This window comes from Schistocerca serialis, chromosome 4 (assembly GCF_023864345.2).
Source record: "Schistocerca serialis cubense isolate TAMUIC-IGC-003099 chromosome 4, iqSchSeri2.2, whole genome shotgun sequence".
NCBI classification, from domain to species: Eukaryota; Metazoa; Arthropoda; class Insecta; order Orthoptera; family Acrididae; genus Schistocerca; species Schistocerca serialis.
Window position 1 is genome coordinate 82367372 of NC_064641.1, and position 13766 is coordinate 82381137.

Genomic DNA, 13766 nt, shown 5'->3' on the forward strand with positions numbered 1-13766 from the left:
CTACTGCAATACAGCCAGCGCCACTACTGCCAGCTAAATAAAAGATTCAAACTACTGAAGGCACTAACAACTGATAGGCATAGTTAGCAAAAGAAAGATTTTGATAGAGAACAAACGATGTATTTACCTTAATAGTGTTGAAAACTCATAATATACATAGCAGTTCATGACATCCAGTCTTACAAATTTCAAAACTCCGCCATTTCTCTCCCCACATCCACCACTGCTGGCGGCTCACCTCCAACTGCGCAACGCTACGCGCTGTTAACATCCAGCTGCCCAACACTACAATGGCAGACAACAATGCAAACTAGCCACAGACTGCACACAGCACAGCCAGTGATTTTCATACAGGAAAACCTAAACAGCCTACTTACAATATGTACGTTGGTACTTATGTATATATTTTGCGTACGTATTGGGCTTCTAACTCTAAACTGCCTCTTATTAACTAAACGTATTTTGGCTTTGTTTGACATTTGATGAAAAGTGGTCTGGTCCTGTAGAGCTTCCGAATATCGAGACCGTCGAAATTTGGAGGCCACCCAGGACAAGGGTTACGAGGCGAGATGATAAACTCCAGTGGAAGACTCTGCAAGAGAGACGCTCAGTAGCTAGGTGCAGGCTTTGTGAAGTTTCGAGAACATACCAACACCGAGGAGTCAAGCGGTATATTGTTCCCTCCTACGTATATCCCGCGAACAGACCATGAGGATAAAATCAGAGAGATTAGAGCCCACACAGAGAGATATCGACAATCTTTCTTTCCACGAACAATACGAGACTGGAATAGACGGGAGAACCGTTAGAGGTACTCAAGATACCCTCCGCCAAACACCGTCAGGTGGCTTGCGGAGTATGGATATAGATGTAGATGTAGATCCAGATGTAGATATGTGAAGTCAGTTTTCTGGTCTGCATAAAAAATGTGTTTGACATCTCGTATTATTGCTCCATCACGTGCACAATAAGAGTTGTCTCCAACGTGTCTTCGGTGAAGATGGCTGGGGACCGATCCAAGATTAAACCTCGTGAGAATTATGGAACCTATAAACTTTTTTTGTTTGCCTTATCTGTTCGAAACTAGGGATTCGATGGGATGTTTGCCTGAATTTGTGCATAATATTTCCCTTTGCTGCATATCGGTGATTCATATTCGTCTTCCCACTGGTGTCTTGTTCTTCTATTCAGGGTTCCTGAGGAGGAACGGTCAATATTCCGGCATAGGAAAGAAACGATCATTCGGTACAAAAAATTATAGTTATCATGAGCTTTAAAGTGCATTCCTTAGAAGCTATGTGCACATCTTCATTTCCGATACTGTGAAACAAACCAACTGCAAGCTCTTTGCTGTCCATATTTTGAGTGATGGTAGTACGGACCAAAACGTGGAAAACATGACCACTAAACATGGGCTCTAAAACGCATACCTTAAGAGCTATGGGAACTTGTTCATCTTCGCTAGTGTGAAACACATCTCTTCCACTGAGCAAGTGTTTGTAACTGTTAAGGTATGCATTTTAGAGCTCCACGTTTACTGGGGATTTTTTTCTTATTTTGGTCCATACTATGTCCTCCCAAAATATGGAAAGCAAACAGCTTACAGTAGAAGAGGTTTGTTTCACAGTATCGAAGATCAAGAAGTGCCCATAGCTCTTAAGGATGCGCATTTTAGAGCCGATGTTTACTAGAATTTTTTACTTAGAATGATCGTTCCTGTTATATCCCTGAATACTGACCATTCCTCGTGGGACATCCTTAAAGTCTGATGGCGGTAATAAGATGTTTTTAAATGCACCGTTTTGAGGGACAATTATCGGCCAACCCATTACATTTAATGTTAGAATGTCTTTTGATTCACCTACATTTTTACTGCTTATTGAGACTTTGGTTCCCTTTAGTGACTATTACCAGTGGATTAGTTGTCTTGAGGTGGGCTAGTTCCTGATTATCTTGGAGCAATCTTCTACAATTCGTTACAATTAAAATGTTTTTTAATGTGAGGTTCTGCAGGTAGTACAAAGCTGCAAATGTAGGCTAGCTGTAGCTTATGCAGAAAATCTAGAACCTAAACTGTAGAGCGAAATCAATTGCTTGTAACATGTGCTGCGACATGTGCTGCGACACAGGAACGCGCAACCCACTCTTCCATCACCTGTGGTTTTCATTACCTTTTGGCCTGTTCCCTATTCTAATTTTGAAAAGTGCGTGGGAAGAGTGACACTAACGTCTGTAATCCTCCACATGAACTCTAATTTCTCGGCTTTCTTCATAGCGATCATTTCACGAAAGGTATGTGGGAAGAATATAATAATTCCAATCCCAAAGAAAGCAGGTGTTGACAGATGTGAAAATTACCGAACTATCAGTTTAATAAGTCACAGCTGAAAAATGCTAACGCGAATTCTTTACAAACGAATGGAAAAACTTGTAGAAGCCAACCTCGGGGAAGATCAGTTTGGATTCAGTAGAAATGTTGGAACACGTTAGGCAATACTGACCTTAGGACTTATCATCGAAGAAAGATTAAGGAAAGGCAAACCTACGTTTCTAGCATTTGTAGACTTAGAGAAAGCTTTTAACAGTGTTGACTGGAATACTCTCTTTCAAATTCTAAAGTTGGTACAAGGAGCGAAAGGCTATTTACAATTTGTACAGAAACCAGATAGCAGTTATACGAGTCGAGGGGAATGAAGGGGAAGCAGCGGTTGGGAAGGGAGTGAGACAGGCTTGTAGCCTCTCACCGATGTTATTCAATCTGTATATTGAGCAAGCAGTAAAGGAAACAAAAGAAAAATTCGGAGTAGGTTTTAAATCCATGGAGAAGAAATAAAAACTTTGAGGTTCGTCGATGACATTGTAATTCTATCAGAGACAGCAAAGGACTTGGAAGAGCAGTTGAACGGAATGGACAGTGTCTTGAAAGGAGGATATAAGATTAACATCAACAAAAGCAAAACGAGGATAATGGTATGTAGTCGAATAAAGTCGGATGATGCTGAGGGAATTAGATTAGGAAATGAGACACTTAAAGTAGTAAAGGAGTTTTGCTATTTGGGGAGCAAAATAACTGATGATTGTCGATGTAGAGAGGATGTAAAATGTAGACTGGCAATGGCAAGGATAGCGTTTCTGAAGAAGAGAAATTTGTTAACATCGATTATAGATTTGTCAGGAAGTCGTTTCTGAAAGTATTTGTATGGAGTGCAGCCATGTATGGAAGTGGAACACGGACCATAAATAGTTTGGACAAGAAGAGAATAGAAGCTTTCGAAATGTGGTGCTACAGAAGAATGCTGAAGGTTAGATGGGTAGATCACATAACTAATGAGGAGGTATTGAATAGAATTGGGGAGAAGAGGAGTTTGTGGCACAACTTGACAAGGAGAAGGGACCGGTTTGTAGGACATGGTCTGAGGCATCAGGGGATTACAAATTTAGCATTGGAGGGCAGTGTGGAGGGTAAAAATCGTAGAGGGAGACCAAGAGATGAATACACTAAGCAGATTCAGAAGGATGTAGGTTGCAGTAGGTACTGGGAGATGAAGAAGCTTGCACAGGATAGAGTAGCATGGAGAGCTGCATCAAATCAGTCTCAGGACTGAAAACCACAACAACAACAACGTGTGGGAGGAAGCAGTATGTTGCTCCCAGAACGTACTCTCTCGAATTTTCGATAGCAAGCCCCTCCGTGATGCACAACGCCTCTCCTGTAGCGTCTGCCACTGCAGTTTGTTGAGCAGCTCTCGCGCCGGCTAAACGATCCCGTGGCGAAACACATCGCCCTTCTTTGGATCTTTTCTACCTCCATCACCAATCCAACAAAGTAAGGGTCATCCGGTTGATGTATAATATTCAAGAATCGGTAGAACAAGTATTATGCAAGGCACTCCTTTCGTGGATGAATTCAATAAGATTCTTGTAACTAATTTGAGCCCGACGTCTGCTTTTCCTACTATTTGTTTTGCGTGCTCATCCTATTTCAGATCGCTACGGATGGGTAGGCCTAAGACGTAATTCACAGTAGTTACAATTTCCAGTAATTTGTCGGCAATAGTGTGATGGAGCAGTTGTGGATCTCTTCGCTTTTTTATGCGCACTACGTTATATTTAGTAATGTTCAGGACCAGCTGCCGGTTCCCGCGCCAATCATCGATCTTCTGCAGGTCTTCCTGTAAATCGCTTCAATCTACTGCCGTTGCTACCGCATTACAGACAACTGCTTCGTCAGCGAACATCCTCGTGAACCTTCCGACGTTATCCACCACATCATTTACGTGTACCGTAAACAATAACGGCTCTAACACACTTCCTTGGGGTACTCCTGACATTATCTTTACATCTCTCGATTTTGTTGCATTGACAAGTTCTGCAAGGAAGTCTTGGAGAAACAGAAATGTGCCCCAATACTCCGCAATACATGTATAGGTGGAGCTAGAACAGAGTGTTAAAAAGGCTGACTGACAGTTTCAAATATTTATTAAAGACGTAGTCACAAGCTATTGAACTGTTAACCATCAATGATAAATACACTCTCCACAGTTTGATGTCCAAGCGGACGAATTGATGAAACACCAAATTTAAACAGTTCACAAAGACGTTGAATTCAAAACTACAGGTGAAATTTTAATAGTTCTGAAAACTTCCTGGTAAAGTGAATTTAAAAACAACAATAAGCATTTAAAGAAACCCATCAAGTTCTGTAACCAATGAAATATGAATTAAAATAAAAAATTTAATAACACCACTTACACACCTTGCACACTAGGGAAGTCAAATGTTTAAAGTTATCCTACAGTTAAGTAACAGTGACTATAGTAATAAATCTTTCATTAAAAATGCCAAAGGTTTAACAAACAATAATGTACTTTCTTAGAACCGAAGCTCCGCCTACGCAATCGAGACGCCCCAATCAGCTGCAGGGCCAGCCACATTAACGGCAGCGACTAGCCGTACCGTGGCAAAGGGTGTCTGATTGATTCTACTGAAAACGCACAGAGTTAAATCAAAAGACATCGGGTGCTAACAGCGATTACTTCAATAAATTTGTACCTAATTCAATAGTGAAGACACGCCTTAGCATACTCAAAAAGAACTTTCAATGTACATCTGCATAGTATGGTTGCCGATGCAAACCGAACTCTCAGACTCACTGTGCTTGTGCCACACACACAATACTACATGCCGTATCCCACGAGGACGTGGCTGTGGCGTACACGACTCTCAGAAAGGCAACGCCAGAATGAGAAACGAACTGAGCTAGCACATGAATACCACCTACAGCGGTAGTATCACAACCCACCGAAAGTAAAAATCATGTAAGTGGAATAATTTTACACCACTAGTATATGTCATCACTTTAACAACCGAAAATGCAAGCTGCCATTTTATACAGCAGTTGTATAGGGCGTAGGAACACACAGGTTGACGTACCGTATTAATAGTCTGATGGACTTAAGTCAGTCACCACATTGAAATAATCTCCGCCTCAAGCAACAGTTGTAAGACATCCCCCTTACAGACTAGGCCACCAAAGACAGATAAGCGCTGACGTATCCCAAAACCAACTCAGTGGCGTTCGCCCTCCAGAAAACAGCACTACACATTCACAGCGGATACCAACTCATTGACAGAGACTCACTAACCAACTCTCCCTCCACGCTCCTCCGATTTCGGCAGAGCGTGAGAGAGGCACTAACAGGGGAAACTACCCATTACACCCCCGTCAGACTTAATGGAAAGAGAGACAGCACGTCATAAACTGAACACAGATCAAGCGTGAAAACAGGGAGAAGATGTACTAAATGAAAACAGAAAGCAAAACAGAAACAGTGAGATAGGTAGCGTTGTGGACAACGACCCCCAGGTTGATGCCATGTTCTATGACTTCAAGTAGGTATTGGTAGTTTCACACTGTCGTTCAGTGAACAAAATACATTACCGGGTTGTGCCGATTAGTGGTACATTTAGTCTATTACTTACAAGGGAAACTCCCATTGCACCTCCCTCAGATTTAGTGGTAGAAGTGTCCAAGGACAGCAAGTGCAATATAGAGCAGCGTGGAAGAGCGACGGTGTCGTGGTTATGTGGTCATGGTGTTGGACTACCAAGCCGGTGAGGCATGTTCAAACCTTCCTCGTGCCTTTTTTCCTTTGTTTTTTGGTGCTGTATTCAAATTTTTGTCTGTGTCGTGATGTAACGTACGTTTGCAACACCGAGGTGTAAGGTGGGGACCTATAATGACAGTTGATTCTGCACAACTACTCTATCAGCAGCCGAAAGGAAGTGGCTTTCGAATGGGAACCGCAAAGGTTTCATTACGAGGCAACAAGTCAACTGAATCCTCCACCGGAAAACACGTCTGCTGTGTCATTCACGGTATTCGTGACAGTACGTGTGTCATATGACAGGACTCTCTTATCGACGCACCTAATTCGTACGCCTCGTGAGTGAGTGAGTGAGGTATGCCTTCTTGCCCGTACGAATGTGAATGTGATCACCCTGAAGGAAATGAGGAAACCATAGTAGTTGGCACATAAGCTGCAACAAATGATCGCAACAGTTTCACATTCACACAGCTTCTCTGTGTTCTCTCAAAACATACGATTTTAACATTGCTGAAGTTGCTTTCCCTTTGGGAAGTTGTGGTCCTTGAACTCTTTGTTGTAACATAGTTCAAACCCGTTTATTTGTTGTTTTCATTTCTGTGAGATGTCTATGTTGTATCTCGCATGTTCTCACTATTCATCACGTGTACTTGCGACGGTAACGTAATCTTAGCACGTGACACATGTTCTATAACCAGTGTATAGTATTACTGTCAAGACTACAGAAGGAGAGAAAACACTTCAGTGACCGGACGGACAGTTCATGATGGTGATGAGGTCCCATACTCCGAGGAGCCTAGGGGACGATGAGGGAGACCCGCACCACCATACTAGGCAAGGTCATAGTGGAGGTGGTTTGCCGTTGCCTTCCTCCGACCGTAATTGGGATGAATGATGAAGATGACACAACAACATCCAGTCATCTCGAGGCAGGAAAAATCCCTGACCCCTTCCGGGAATCGAATCCGCGATCCCGTGCGCGGGAGGCAACAGAACACTACCGCAAGACCACGAGCTGCGGACGGACAGTTCATAACATTGTGAAAAATAAATAAAATAAAATAATCGGCACGAGGGAGTTCTGAATACGGCTCGTGCGGGTTACACTCTAACACCGTGACCACTTAACCACGAAGCCGCGGCAGTTCAGTTTCTCTAGATATTGCACTTTTTAAGCTGAGAGTGTTCGCTGTTTTTATTTTTTATTTTTTTCACAGTTCAGTGCACCTTCTTCCGAAAGAACAGACACCATTGATGACCTGCAGCCGTCTAGAACGAAATTAGAATTTTATTAATACCTTCAGCTGCTGACGGGCGTTGATATATATCAACGGAGACAGGTGAAAATGTGTGCTCCGACCGGGACTCGAACCCGGGATCTCCTGATTAATGGCAGACGCTCTATCTATTTGAGCCACAGAGGGCACAGAGCATAGCGCGACTGCAGGGACTATCTCGCGTACGCCTCCCACGAGACCCACATTCTCACCTTGTATGTCCACACACTACATTCGTAGTGTCCCACCCCACCACACTCATTACTCGTGGAAGACATTTTTACCAAGTCCCGTAAGACTTCGGGGAATATGTGTGCGTCTGCACAGAAGAGGAAGGTCATATATGTATATGGGGTGGGACACTACGAATGTAGTGTGTGGACGTCCAAGGTGAGAATGGGGGTCTCGTGGGAGGCGTACGCGAGATAGTCCCTGCAGTCGCACTATTCTCCGTGCCCTCGGTGGCTCAGATGGATAGAGCGTCTGCCATGTAAGCAGGAGATCCCGGGTTCAAGTCCCGGTCGGGGCACACATTTTCACCTGTCCCCGTTGATATACAGTATATCAACGCCCGTTAGCAGCTGAAGGTATTAATAAAATCCTAAATATGAAAGGGGTGCGATGGGGAGTTTCCCTTATAAGTAGCAGATGTGCCACTAATCGGCACAACTCAGTGATGTAGTTTGTTCTCTAACCGACGGTGCGAAACAACCAAATACCTTCTTAAAGTCATAGAACGTGGCATCATCGTGGGCACCATTGTCTACAACGCTGCGTATCTCGTGGACAAACAGAGTGAGCTGAGCTTCGCAAGTTTCTGTTTGCGGAATCCATGCTTTATAGAGGAAATTTCAAGAAGCTTTATAATAGGTGAGCAAAATTATCTTCTATAATTCTACCTTAATACATTGATGTCAGCGATATAGGCCTATAATTAGGTACATCTTTCTACAACCCTTACTGAAAACTGGAATGACGTACGCTTTTCTTCAATCGATAAGTATACCTCTCTGCTCCAGCGACCTGTTATACATTCTTGAAAATCGGGGAGAAAGTTCTTTCGCATAATCTCTGTCGAACTTCACAGATATCTCAGTGATGAGATCGAGATGCCTTTCCACCAACGCATGGTTTTAATGGAGTTCCTACTCCACGACCACTAAATTCAATATCTGAAATCTGCAAGGTGCAATTATAAATCGTATACGCAAAAATAATTTTGAATTGTACCCTTGCAAAAAGATCTGGTTCTTTTTAAAATCTTCACACTGATGGTGGGGACTCACTTTCAAGCACACCTGACAGGTGTACATGCGCTGTTACGCCTATACAATCAAACTGGAAGTTGTGGACTGCTGGAACAGACACGTGAAAACAATCGATATAGCTTGGTTCAAATGGCTCTGAGAACTATGGGACTTCTGAGGTCATGAGTCCCCTAGAACTTAGAACTACTTAAACCTAACTAACCTAAGGACATCACCCACATCCATGCCCGAGGTAGGATTCTAACCGGCGACCGTAGCGGTCTTACAGGATTCTGTTAAGAAGAATCGCAGTGCATACATAGGTAGAACATTGGATGACGTGCTAAAGTAAAAAACAGTGCATCGAGTTATTTATAAAAATCTACCATGAGTTTTTCATATAACAGGTAATCGAAAAATTATCACGATCGCGAGAGGAAACAACTGGTTTAATGGATTAAATGAAATAAGCAGAACTAGGGTCAAACACACATACACAGAATGAGATTTTCACTCTGCAGCGGAGTGTGCGGTGAAATGAAAGTTCCAGGAAGTTACACATAATGCAATTTCTAAAATAAACAATATTATTATACAAACATTAATAGGTAGGAATTAAAAAATTAGAGGGGTGTCGGAAACCAGGAAGCGATTTCATTACAGCATACAAACCAAAGTTAAGGTATTTCAACCTGTTGAGTTTCTTGAATGATGAACACTTCCAGGGACCTCATATTCAAATATCAAAACTGATGACAGGAATAATGGTAGTAAAAGAAGAAACAAAAATAATTTCTTATAACAAACTGACTCTTGTCTTTTTCGTCAAACAGTATTTATTTATATCTCATTAATTCCTACGTTTAAAACAGTCTTGGCTTTTTAGAACTAAACCAAGTATCGCTAGATTACTGAAAGCGGCCATGCATATTGATAAACTGACGGATTTTCTGCATCTTGTGTGTGCAAAATATGCCTCAGTTTGATATGACAGATCAGCCTGTATAGGCGCGTCTGTAAAGATCTGATTGCAGTATAGCAGACTTAACATTCTTCAGATATTCTGGACGATACCTAACGTACATTCGGTGACGGAATTAGCGTGACCTCTCGCCTTTTTGTTATGCTGCACCGCAGACTTTTACTGTCCGTTATATTGCATAACATACAAGGAGAGGCATTGTGTACCATAGAGGAAACAAAAAATATGACACCAAGTGGATCCAAATTAGAAGTTATCAAAAACGAATTTTAAAAAATGGGTTTCAGACAAAAGACAGTTTTATTCAGTCATAAGACATGATGGCAGAATGGTAATATCGACGTTCTACATGATGAGCGTTTTGTATGGCATGATGTGGACCTCGCAAACAGATTTACTGATCCACAGTTTTATTTTTCCCACAGCTTTATATGCTCGTCACGATTGACACTGGCTTTTCTACATAGCTGTCATCGTACTCTAAGCGAATGGAGGCAAGAATAAGACTTGATATGTCCCAGTTCAGGCACATTACTTAACATTTCTCACAAACTGGAATAAAACGGTGCAAACATCGGATGGAATTCCATGAATTAGGTGACGGTAACGAACTACTCACACCAACAGTAGCTAGTACTTCGTTTCTGTCACCTCGATATTTCGTTTCTGTCACCCTGATCACACGCGAATGAGGAGATGGACTTTCGGTGAATCCCAAAGATGCAGGTAACTAGTCTTTAACACTTACAGTTGACGTAATAAATTAAAATATTTATTTAAATGTAAGAAAAATTTAAGTTAGCTCTGAAGTGATAGACAAGAATTTCTCTATAGGTCCATTACTAACACAATAAACTGCTAGGGCGTCGGGGATCAATGTGCAAACAATAGTTCTAACGAACACCTCCCCCCCCCCCCTCACACACACACACACACACCAAAAATAAATAAAAAAATGAAATAAAACAAAACAAAATAAAATAATCCTTGGAGCTGTAAGTTATAGTGGTTATTATTTTTATCAATAGTCTGTCTAATTTCTAAAATCAGAGTGGCAAAATAGGCATCTTAAAGCAATCAATGATAAACATTACTACTAACACAGATGATTATTTGAAAGGAGAGTTGAAAACATCGTGTTTTGTTAGAAAGATTAGGTTACTTAGGTTACTTATTAACTCTTACCACCTGATGTAACATTGGTTCCAATGGTTCACTACCAGTCTTTATCACGTTTTTGTTGCATTTCCATATGTTCCATAAGCTGCTCGCAATGATCTGGTCGTCACAAAGAAAAACGCGTATGTAATTTTAATATACTGATGGATTACAAAGTCTACGAGGAAATTATTGTGGTAACAATAGTAATAATTTCGAATGGCTCAATATCCTGGTACAAGTCTCTCAACTGGACGCCTCTTCGGCAGCTTGCGTGTCCCTAACCTACCTTATTTATCTAACCGAGGAAAAAGGACCTAAAGTTTGAACTGAACCCGAACCACGTGTCATTTCTGGCGACTCCTCGCATCGCTGAAAGATGAAGGCTAGTTAAAAAGAAGACTGAAATAATCTGTAGTCCAACAGAGATTTGATCCCACAGTCTCTCGGTTTCCAGACGTGCTTTACCGGCAGACCAGCAGGCCCGACGTTTTCGTGTGATCATTTACAGTATAGTACAGAAATATCGAAAGAATCTATGTACTAAGAAAATAAACACAGAACTGTATAGCACGACAAGAATTTCTTGAAACTTTCTGTTCGAAATGGATAGTGAATTATAAAATAGCTTATGTTTCAATAATGTCACAAATTTCGTGTGTAGGAGCTTTCATTTGCTGTGACATCGCCCACTGTCATGGTCTAATATAAGCCAACGCGAGTCCAGTTAGTCGTGGAGATATTTCTGTTTTAATGGTATTCTGAACAACGGTCGAGCCTGGCGTATTTCACTTAGCTTTGCCAGAACTAATGGACGTCTTTTGGCGCGCTTTAAAATTTGTGGGCCAGAAGAGAATCGATCACAAGACCTTCAGGTAATGTCCAAGAACCGGTCCATTAGGCAATGGTGCTGAGGAACAGACTTGTCCACAATCGACTTGTAATTAGTGGAGAATTCGGACTCACTACTTCTTTCATTTTTTTAAACCTCATGTACACTGCTAAAAGTATCAGGCTGATGCAAACACGAAGATAATCTAATTCCTTTTCTAATATGCGCTTCATAGAAAACAACCCTCGAGAAGCAGTTCCACGTGAGAGCTCGTGACTCCCTGTCCCGATCAGAACCATCGGTGGTCGAGAGTTTCATCCTGATGCAGCAAATGACGGAAACAGCCGCCAGTCTTCTGAAGCCAGCCAGCATCCGTGCAGGTCATCTCAACGCTTCGCGCTTTGCGCCTATGATCTATAGCGCACGTTGCAGCATTCGCTTTGACAAGCATAAACCTGTTTATTATTATGGTTTGATCTACTGCGCTAAATGTATGGCACAAACCGAGTGAACCCCGTGCAGTAACAACAGCCCTGCGACCATTGCTAATGGATCTCATGACAAGAGGAATACTGAACTATGTAATCTGCAGCTGCCGACAAATTTTTCCTGACAAAGAAAAGAGGTTAGTGCATACGTTCGTGGCACCTTTGTTTAGAGTGTTGTCTTGCAGGCTGCTACAAGTGTATTAACATCTTTTTTTTAGTTTCTAGTAATTTACTTGCAGTGACGGATTGCATCTTGCGCACTGGGTGGTTAATAAGAGTATTCTTTAAGCGTTACGAAACCCTGCGCCAATTGGAAAAAGGTCTAACAGTTGTGACATTTTGTTTGCGTTGGATACTGATAAGGGATGGGGTGGAGGGGATTAGGCTGTGGACGCAGCTCGAGACATTTGTGCTGTTTCAAGGCCGATTGTTTTGGTTTGAATTATACGTCATATCCAATGGACAAGTTTCAAAAGTCAAAGAACAACGGAATGAATTAATACTTAACGTGTCATCGACAAGGAAATCATTGAAGATGGGGCAGATGCAGAAATTAACTGACCATGTCATTTCGTAGGAATCATCATTCCCTTAAGTGGTTTAGGGAAATCACGGTAAATCTAAATCAGGATGATTTCATACTTGGCTTGATGAAGTATTTCACTCCAGATTAATAGATTTCTACAGCGTGAAGTCGAAAAGCTACCTGATTGAGTGTCGGACTGATTAACTTAATAAGGGAAACTCTATTCCTAATAATTGCTTTAGCTTTTATTTTTGTTTTGTTCAATAGAGGATAGAAAAACATTACAAAGTATGCATTGTATTAATGCAAATGGATTACAAGTTACCATGATAACTTTATAACAAATGTCTTTTTAAAGAAAACAAAGCAACCGCAATACGAGCGTGCTCAAATCGTCAGGAATTAGCAAGATATTAGGCACTTTGGTCTCGCAACGGTCTGTGTCTACGCACAGTCCGCAAGCCCCAGAAGTAGCATTACAGAACTACCACGAAGGTATGAAAATTTAGCAGCAGGGGTAGACGTATGATGAAATGCAGTTAAATTATTCATTTGTACTATTAAGGCAATACAACTGTGTATTCAATACAAGAAACCAAAAATTAGCTTAGTGGAGGCAGATAAATCAGGCATTAGCACGTGTGTAATTCTGCAGTTTCCTCACCTTTGCATCTAAAAGGTTACTGAATGAAGGTAACGAGAAAAATTATGGAGGAGGTATCCTTAGTGATTGTCGATCTGCCTAATTGTAGCTCTGGACAAAAGCGGTGATAAAGTCTTGTCTTCAGCAAGATTAGAACCGACTGCTAACGGAGTCTTCCCTTTGAAAAGTGTACCTTCTACCGCTGATCTACTAGACAATTGCGCCAAACAGCCCTCCATCTTTCCTCCAATGATGGCTAAAACGGATAATACGCAATGTAAAAGAGGAGTTTAGTTGTATTTTCTGCTTAGAACTAACTTCTCGGACTCCAGAAGATAAATTTGCTAACGCTCTGTCCTTTCATAAGTGAGACTCACTCAGATTATTCAGTTGCAATTACAGGAAAATACCAAGTGAATATAGCAAGATAATTCTCAGTCCCTCCAGCAAGTACATCGACGGTTTCGGTGTTGTCAGACATATTTGGGATTTTGCCACGTCTCAAG

General features: G+C 41.6%; 1 protein-coding gene and 1 non-coding gene across 2 annotated transcripts in view; both read left to right on the plus strand.

Annotated features, from left to right (window-relative positions):
• Positions 1–13766, plus strand: part of LOC126473648 (serine/threonine-protein kinase meng-po) — a 368324-nt gene that overhangs the window by 180980 nt on the left and 173578 nt on the right. The gene's annotated exons all lie outside the window — the stretch shown is intronic.
• Trnat-ugu (transfer RNA threonine (anticodon UGU)) lies at positions 7839–7913 on the plus strand. The gene has a single exon. It is a non-coding gene; the product is annotated as a tRNA-Thr (tRNA).